At 41.8% G+C, this 7,500-nt stretch overlaps 1 long non-coding RNA gene across 1 annotated transcript; it reads right to left on the reverse strand.

Annotated features, from left to right (window-relative positions):
- Positions 1-1,510: 1,510 nt before the first annotated feature.
- Positions 1,511-4,269, reverse strand: LOC138973096 (uncharacterized). Its single transcript, XR_011457885.1, has 2 exons — positions 3,865-4,269; positions 1,511-3,583 (listed from the first exon to the last, which is right to left on the reverse strand). It is a non-coding gene; the product is annotated as an uncharacterized lncRNA (long non-coding RNA).
- Positions 4,270-7,500: the final 3,231 nt, after the last annotated feature.

The raw sequence follows: 7,500 nt of genomic DNA on the forward strand, positions 1-7,500 counted from the left end.
TTAGGTCCTCACCAATGTGCTCGTACCATCTGTCAAATTTGACATCAGTTAATACCAAAACCGCAGCTTGGCATTTTGCCATTGCGTCAGAGTTTTATGATCTTCTTAAGCTGACTAACAAGCGAAAAGGTAAAATCCGCATTTAAAACTGAATAGATTCATGGTTGCCATAGCTTTATGCTTACGCCTTTAGTAATTTCAGTATCTGTCAAATGTCGGTCATTGGGAAACTTTTTCTTGGCTTTGTTTTCTCTGTTTGTAAGTTTATAGGGATTGGAGGGAGAATAAAAAACAGTTATTTTGTGATAGTATTGGTTATGTATTACCATATTTAGATGTTGTTGTCGTTGTGTTTTTGTTGTTTTGTTGTCAACCACTGGAATTACCTCTTCCCGTACTTTGAAACATCCCCTGAAACATCGACTTCTTGAAATCACCCCCCTTCCCCTGAACATAGTTAGGGTCACCATCTTAAATTTGTTTGATTGCTAAACGCCCAGTCCACCACGAAGGGTGATATCAGGGCGGTGCTGCTTTTGACATTTAACGTGCGCCACACACAAGACAGAAGTCGCAGCACAGGCTTTATGTCTCACCCAGTCACATTATTCTGACACCGGACCAACCAGTTCTAGCACTAACCCCATAATGCCAGACGCCAGGCGGAGCAGCCACTAGATTGTCAATTTTAAAGTCTTAGGTATGACCCGGCCGGGGTTCGAACCCACGACCTCCCGATCACGGGGCGGACGCCTTACCACTAGGCCAACCGTGTTGCGGTCATCACCATCTTAGATCTCGTCGGGCTTACGTGTGATAAGAACACCCCTCCACTTGGACGCATACCAACTATCACCATCCTGGCTGCTCTCTATGCAGAGTGGGAACTTTTTATGAAACAAATGATCAAATCCACTACTGGCTTTAAACAAAAATAGTTCACCAAAAAAAGAAATTGACTCTGCTCAGGATGTAGTTAAAGTTGTTGATTTGGTTGAAATGTGACCAAATTGAGGGTTAGTCTTGGTCTTATCCCCATATGTAAAAACCTGGTCAGATCTAAAGCGGTTGACACACTCGTGACTGCTGAACTGTTTTCATGAAAAGAAGTGTGCCTTTAATGGTCACCATGAATAACCCAACACGGTAATTAAACAACCGGCTTTAATCTGCTCTTACCCGTCTATTACCGTTAATTATGCATGGCACAAACAACGACAACCATTGTGGTCAAATAAAACCAATGGCTTTGCTTTCCCCACATGTCGGGCACAAGCGCTGTCCCATATAATAGCAAGATCTAGATCAGCACTTTTTCAGGACGTGTACGGGAACGTGTACGGGTGTTATGGAGTGGTATAGCCCGGTTTTTAGACAATCATAAATGCCTCTACACAACTCTATAAATTTAGTATTTGTTTACAGACTTGAATGTAATCTGAATAGTTGTCCGCTACCGTAGCTTACAAGGCACAAGCGCACACGCACTCACACACGCAAAAACCTGGTGTTAAATGGATCTTGACACTGCCAAGACTAATTATTATTGTTTACAAAGCTTTTTACATCACAAAATCATTTCCGGGCTTCGACCAGTACTCTAGGCCGACAACACCGCAAGAAACTCTACAGTCCAAGACGCAGACACCTTTTGGCTCAAACAAAGCAGCTTAACAGGTAAGACGAATAGGTATTCTACTGTACGTTACCCTACTGCCATCTTTCGGCTTTCAAGATGTTGGTATGGCTGTAAGTCCTTCAGACGACTGACAAGGGTGCACCAGTCCTCACGACACCGCAACCATTGCTTGACGTAGTCCTTGATCCTTCCAGTTCGTCTCGGCGGCTAACTGTAGAACCCTGCCAGCTCTCCATGCCATGGTCATGTCCACAAGCCGCAGTTGACTGGTTCAGTTCAGCCTCCGGCGATGAAAACCCCCCAGTTGGAACACTGTAAAGTTTATAGTCCATAAGTCAACTTGTCTTTAGTTTCTTTCACTCGCACAATAAAAAATACTCACTCGTCCAACATATTAAGCTGCATGAGCCAATATAATTATTTACACGTTAATTCCTGTTTTCTAAATCCAAGAAAACGTTACGTAAAACCCTCACATGTTTAAGCAGTGTAGCACAATAGCTTAGGCCTACACAATAACGTTAAACACAGAAACAGTCACTCTTCTCACATACGACAACATGACATGAAAATATAACCGGTTTCAAACATACCTCAAAAGAGTGTAAAGCCAACATTTAGTACAGTCGCCGGCCTGGCATGAATATGAAAATGGAAGATATCACGTAGACTGATAGGGAAAGTTCGTCAGTCTTCATCCTTCTTCAGTCAGATACCTAAAACAGGAGCCCGTCTGCTAACGTGTTACGAAAAACATGAGTCGAGCTTGGCTCCTTGACGGCGACTGATTTTACAAAGTCGTTCTTGCTATGACATTGCCAGTGAGCTGTCGTCTGCATTACTTGCACGTGAAAAACCTTGTCAGTTACACAAGGTTCAACTGCGGTCAACGCGACGGTATGCAGCCTATAGCCCTTTCCAATGTCTGACCATCGCTATAGTCTATTCTATTTACAACAATACACATTACCACAAATACGAGTAAACCGCTTCGTAACATCACCCCCTTTCCTCAAAAGAAAATGAATTGTTGAAAAAACGATGAAATTTTCTGAATCTCGATCAGAGATTATCCAAAAAGTCAAAAGAATTATACACTGGGGTTATGTTCAGAAGCTGTTTAAAAAAATTATCATGAATGAAACTCGTGTGAGACCTTGGCCTTGCAAGAATATGCCAGTCAACACATCAAATCAAAAATCAAATCAAATCTGAAAATGTTACTGGACAAACAGGACAAACAAAACAATCATTCACACCCGTGTAAGCGCACGTGCCTTGAGATAGAAAACAATACTGCTAAAGGGTCAAACAAACAAACACTATTGGGCGCCAGATGTTATGGAGTGGTATAGCCCGGTTTTTAGACAATCATAAATGCCTCTACACAACTCTATAAATTTAGTATTTGTTTACAGACTTGAATGTAATCTGAATAGTTGTCCGCTACCGTAGCTTACAAGGCACAAGCGCACACGCACTCACACACGCAAAAACCTGGTGTTAAATGGATCTTGACACTGCCAAGACTAATTATTATTGTTTACAAAGCTTTTTACATCACAAAATCATTTCCGGGCTTCGACCAGTACTCTAGGCCGACAACACCGCAAGAAACTCTACAGTCCAAGACGCAGACACCTTTTGGCTCAAACAAAGCAGCTTAACAGGTAAGACGAATAGGTATTCTACTGTACGTTACCCTACTGCCATCTTTCGGCTTTCAAGATGTTGGTATGGCTGTAAGTCCTTCAGACGACTGACAAGGGTGCACCAGTCCTCACGACACCGCAACCATTGCTTGACGTAGTCCTTGATCCTTCCAGTTCGTCTCGGCGGCTAACTGTAGAACCCTGCCAGCTCTCCATGCCATGGTCATGTCCACAAGCCGCAGTTGACTGGTTCAGTTCAGCCTCCGGCGATGAAAACCCCCCAGTTGGAACACTGTAAAGTTTATAGTCCATAAATCAACTTGTTTTTAGTTTCTTTCACTCGCACAATAAAAAATACTCACTCGTCCAACATATTAAGCTGCATGAGCCAATATAATTATTTACACGTTAATTCCTGTTTTCTAAATCCAAGAAAACGTTACGTAAAACCCTCACATGTTTAAGCAGTGTAGCACAATATCTTAGGCCTACACAATAACGTTAAACACAGAAACAGTCACTCTTCTCACATACGACAACATGACATGAAAATATAACCGGTTTCAAACATACCTCAAAAGAGTGTAAAGCCAACATTTAGTACAGTCGCCGGCCTGGCATGAATATGAAAATGGAAGATATCACGTAGACTGATAGGGAAAGTTCGTCAGTCTTCATCCTTCTTCAGTCAGATACCTAAAACAGGAGCCCGTCTGCTAACGTGTTACGAAAAACATGAGTCGAGCTTGGCTCCTTGACGGCGACTGATTTTACAAAGTCGTTCTTGCTATGACATTGCCAGTGAGCTGTCGTCTGCATTACTTGCACGTGAAAAACCTTGTCAGTTACACAAGGTTCAACTGCGGTCAACGCGACGGTATGCAGCCTATAGCCCTTTCCAATGTCTGACCATCGCTATAGTCTATTCTATTTACAACAATACACATTACCACAAATACGAGTAAACCGCTTCGTAACATCGGGAAACGTCATCAACTCTAGTTTTTACGTCACGCGTTTGCCAAGATCTGCAGTCTTGGTGGGAGCAAAACAACGTACGCATTTGGAACATTGGAGAACAAAGTGAGTCACGGGTGACGCAATATCGACACGTACACGTACATGTCTTTGTTACACGTTCTTTCATCTAGAACACTGTAATGACCAACAGAAGGTGGACGAACGATGGATTGGCTAACAGGCGGTGATTTATGTCTAGAATTAGAACTTTTGCGAGATTTGTCATGAATGGGTTGTTAGGGAACATTCGCCTACGCTGACATCGTTCATCTGTAATGATAATCCCGCAATACAATGCGATTATGTAAACGCATGCGTGACGAGTAGTCTCGAAAAGCGGGAGAGTTTCTTATATCTTTAGTATTCAACGTAGTCTTTAAGTAGTTAACGTTAACTTTTGTATTGGATCATCATCATCATCGTCATCGTCATCGTCATCATCATCATCATCATCATCATCATCATCATCATCATCATCATCATCATCATCATCATCATCATCTTTTCAAGTAATGCGGACTCACACACACACACACACACACACACAGACACACACACACACACACACACACACACACGCACACACACACGCACATATACACACGCACACGCACACACACACACACACACACACACACACACACACATATACACACACACACGCGCGCGCGCGCGCACAAACACATACACTCTCACTCACCCACACTCACACACACTCGTGAATTCCTTTACTCTTGGTATCTTCACTGTTGGCGTCGATTGTGGAGTCCGGTGTCACGAACTGAAAACTCTGCCTGAACAATTCTTCTCATTGCGGTCAATGCGCATGCGCTAACATGGGAAGATTAATCAGGTCGTGAACAACCTAACCCTAACCCAAACCCCTACCCTAACCCATGGTTCGTTCGGTCAAAGGGTCGCATTTTTTTTAAATCCAACCCTAATCCTAACCCTAACCCATGGTTCGTTCGGTCAAAGTGTCAAAGTCCAAGATTGGCGCATGCGCATTGACCGCAATTAGAAGGATTGTTCAGCAGAGGTTTTAGTTCGTGACACCGGCATCACGGAAGTGGCATTCACGCTCTTTCCGGTTTCATCGATGCTGAATTCCTCTTCAAATTCATTCCGACTGAAGCTTTTATAATCTCCAGGAAGGTCTGCAAAGTATAGATCCCATTGATTTTATCGATACTCTTATCTGCGGTTCCATTAGCGGGCATGCCTCTCCGAGACGTTGACGTCAATTGGCTGTTTTGTCCTAAAAGGGTGGCTTGTTGTTTTGTGTTGTTTTCTTGGCAGGGTTAACACGCCTTTTCTGGCTTTAAACTTCAGGACAAAATGGAGACCCCACGTCACGTCATCATCAGCTGATGCATTTTTGATTGTTCGTCTAACCACTGTTTCTTTCCCTTCTCCTTTTTATCGCCTGACCTGAAAACCGTTTTTGTCATTGATTGGCAATTCTTATGAGCTCCTTTTTTTTAGTAGGGGTGCGCAGACGGGAAGTAATTCTCCGTCCACGAAAAAAGTATTGAGAAAAAAGTGGGAGGAAATTGGCTCGGAGGATACAATGCAGAGCGAAGGTGTCATTGGAAGTAGACAAGTAGAGTAGAGAAGTAGAGAGAAAAGATGGCGAGAAATAGCTTGGAGGAGACAACACAGAGCTAGCTAATGTGTGATATGGGCAGTATACATTTAGAGTAGATAAGAAGAGAGAAAAGGGTGGGGAATATAGCTTTGGGGAATACAATGCAAATCGAATGTGTCGTGGGAAGTAGAAAGGCAGAGCACAACAGTACAGAGTACAAAGGAATGAGAAATGGCTCGGAGGATGCAATGCAAATCGAATGTGTCGTGGGGAGTAGAAATGTAGAGTAGAGAGGTAGCGAAAGAGATGATGGAAAATGGCGTTGGAGATACAATGCAAATCGAATGTGTCACAGATTAGAAAAGTAGAGAGAAAATAGAATGGGAAATGGCTTGAATCATACAATTCAGAGTGAATGTGTCATGAGAAGTAGAAAAGTAGATTGGAAAAGAGGGGGATGGAGGTGGCGTGGAGGACAGTTGCAGAACCAATAAGTCGTATGGGAAGTGCAAAAGTAGAGTAGAGAAGTAGCTCTAAATGAGTGTGGGAAGATACAATGTGTCATGGGAAGTAAAGTATAGTGGAGAAGTAGAGAAACAAAGAGGAATGAAAATAACTTGGTTCACACAGTTTACAACATATCTATTGAGGTTCACTGAGTTTACACCAAATCTATTGAGGTTCACACAGTTGACACCAAATATAATGAGGTTCACTCAATTTACACCAAATCTATTGAGGTTAACTCAGTTTACACCAAATCTATTGAGGTTCACTCAGTTTACACCAAATCTATTGAGGTTCACTCAGTTTACAACATATCTATCGAGGTTCACTCAATTTACACCAAATCTATTGAGATTAACTCAGTTTACACTAAATCTGTTGAGGTTCATACAGTTTACTCTAAATCTATTGAGGTTCATACAGTTTACTCTAAATCTTTTGAGGTTCATACAGTTTACTCTAAATCTTTTGAGGTTCATACAGTTTACTCTAAATCTTTTGAGGTTCATACAGTTTACTCTAAATCTTTTGAGGTTCATACAGTTTACTCTAAATCTTTTGAGGTTCACTCAGTTTACACTAATTTTATTGAGGTTCATACAGTTTACACCATTATTATATTAAGGCTCACACAGTTTACACCAAATCTTTTGAGGTTCACTCTTTTTACAATAACTTTTTTTAGTTTCACATAGTTTACTCTAAATCTTTTGAGGTTCACTCTTTTTACAATAACTCTTTTTACAATATCTCTTTTTTTGTTCACACAGTTTGCACTAACTCTTTTTAGGTTCACACAGTTTACAGTAAATCTATTGAGGGTCACACTGTTTAGACAATTTTTTTTACGTCACATTTTTGACAGTTTTCATAAAAACTCGGTTGTGACGTACGCTTTACAGCTCGAAGCACACAATGGCGCACTATTAGAGAAAACCTTAAAACGAGCCATTCATCAGACATTTCGTGCCATTGCAATTATTTCAGCCTCGTGCATGCTCGCTCTGATCTTCGACGTGTGAATCCAGCGCGATATTCGTCTGTGACACTACGTCATTAATTGTGTGACCTGTTGACGTCAGCAGCGGTTAAAC

This window comes from Littorina saxatilis, linkage group LG8, assembly GCF_037325665.1.
Source record: "Littorina saxatilis isolate snail1 linkage group LG8, US_GU_Lsax_2.0, whole genome shotgun sequence".
In the NCBI taxonomy this organism is placed as follows: domain Eukaryota; kingdom Metazoa; phylum Mollusca; class Gastropoda; order Littorinimorpha; family Littorinidae; genus Littorina; species Littorina saxatilis.